Source organism: Antechinus flavipes, chromosome 2 (genome assembly GCF_016432865.1).
Source record: "Antechinus flavipes isolate AdamAnt ecotype Samford, QLD, Australia chromosome 2, AdamAnt_v2, whole genome shotgun sequence".
Classification (NCBI taxonomy): domain Eukaryota; kingdom Metazoa; phylum Chordata; class Mammalia; order Dasyuromorphia; family Dasyuridae; genus Antechinus; species Antechinus flavipes.
This window is the reverse complement of record NC_067399.1, coordinates 516,253,721-516,255,734: the sequence shown is the minus strand read 5'-3', so window position 1 is coordinate 516,255,734 and position 2,014 is coordinate 516,253,721. Positions and strand designations below refer to the sequence as shown.

The 2,014-nt window shown below is 37.2% G+C and overlaps 1 pseudogene; it reads right to left on the bottom strand.

Annotated features, from left to right (window-relative positions):
* Nucleotides 1-1,151: 1,151 nt before the first annotated feature.
* On the bottom strand, nucleotides 1,152-1,757 carry LOC127551115 (cyclin-dependent kinase 1-like; annotated as a pseudogene).
* Nucleotides 1,758-2,014: the final 257 nt, after the last annotated feature.

The window sequence follows — 2,014 nt, the reverse complement described above, 5'->3', positions numbered from 1 at the left end:
TATACATGAATACTTTTTAACATCCACCCTTATAAACCTTGTGTTCTAATTTTTTCCCTAGCCTTCCTCCCACTCTCTCCCCTAGACAGCAAGAAACACATGTTAAACAAGTACAATAGTTTTATACATATTTCCACAAATATCATGCTGCACAAGAAAAATCAGATCAAAAAGGGAAATAAAAAAGGAGAAAGAAAACAAAATGCAAGCAAGCAACAACAAAAAGAGTAAAAATGCTATGTTGTTGTCCACATTCAGTTCCCATTGTCCTCTCTCTGGATGCAAATGAGTCTTCATCAGAAGAACATTGGAACTGGCCCATATCATCTCATTGTTGATGAAGGCCATATCCATCAGAATTGATAATCTTGCAGTTGCTGTGTATGATGATTGCCTGTTCTGCTCATTTCACTTAGCATCACCTCAAGTAAGCTTTTCCAAGCCTCTCTAAAATCATCCTGCTTATCATCTCTTATAGAATAATAATATTCCATAACATTTTATACTATAACTTATTCAGCCATTCTCCAACTGATGGGTATCCATTCAGTTTTCAGTTTCTTGCCACTACAAAAAGGACTACCACAAACATTTTTTCCACATATGGATACCTTTCCCTCCTTACTATCTGTTTGGGATATAAAAATCAGTAGAAACATAGCTGGATCAAAGGGTATGCACATTTTTATAGTCCTTTGGACATAGTTTCAAATTGCTCTCCAGAATGGTTGAATAAGTAAACAACTCCAACAATGTATTAGTGTCCCAGTTTTCCCATATCCCCTTCCAACATTCATCATTATCTGTTCCTGTCATCTTAGCCAATCTGAGCAGTGTATAGTGGCAACTCAGAGTTGTCTTAATTTGTGTTTCTCTGATCAATAATGATTTGGATCACCTTTTCTTTTTTTTTTTTTTTTTTTTTTTTGGATTTACAATTTTATTTATAGAAAAAAAAAAAAGAAAAATAGCTGTATTGATGAGATCTACATAGAGCATTATTCATTATAATATTTACAGTTGTAAACAACACCTTGGAAAAACAGAGGACAGTTTTCAATTTTACAAGTTAAAAAGGAAACACATATATAAAGACAAATATTGACAGAGCTTAATATTAACAAGAGGGCTATCCATTCTTGATACAGAGCCCAACAACACCTCTGGAGATCAGTACCACAGTGTTACCACCTCATGTGTATAGACCCTTATAGGTATTCCAAAGGCCCGTGCAAGTCCAAAGTCAGCTAGTTTAATTACACCTTTATCATCTATTAATAGATTCTGAGGTTTCAAATCTCTGTGAAGAACTCTTTATGAGTGACAAAAGACAAGGCCTTGTAAGATTTGATACAAATAACTTTTAACAAGTAAAGAATCCATATACTGGCCAGGAGGAAGAGAATCCAAGTACTTCTTGAGGTCCATAGAGAGGAATTCAAAAATGAGGTAGAATCTAGCATCTTGCATGAGTACATCTTGAAGGCTGATGATGTTAGGCTGACGAAGTTCTTTCAACAGAGAAATTTCTCGAATTGCAGTACTTGGAATGCCCTCCTCCTCACTCTCTAATCTGATTTTCTTCATGGCCACCACCTGACCTGTAGTTTTATGTCAACCCTTATATACAACACCATAGGTACCTTCCCCAATTTTCTCAATTTTTGTATAGTCTTCCATTTCTATTCAATGTGCTGGAGACTCAGAAAAGGCCGAGGCCGAAGGGACAGCAACGGCAGCTGTAGCGACAGCAGAGTCTACTCACCCACAGCTCTGGGGATGCCGACTCTGGATCACCTTTTCATATGACTAGAAATAGTGTTAATTTCTTGATCAGAAAATTAACTGGGACTTCCGGTTAAGATGGCGGAGAGGAGGCTCACAGTTGCATAAGCTCCGCGCTTTCTCTCACTATCCACTTCATTACAAGCCTCTGAATCAATGCTTGACTGAAAAAAACCCACAAATAGTTACCAAGAGAAGCCATCCTTGAGATCCGCCAAGAAAGGTCTGT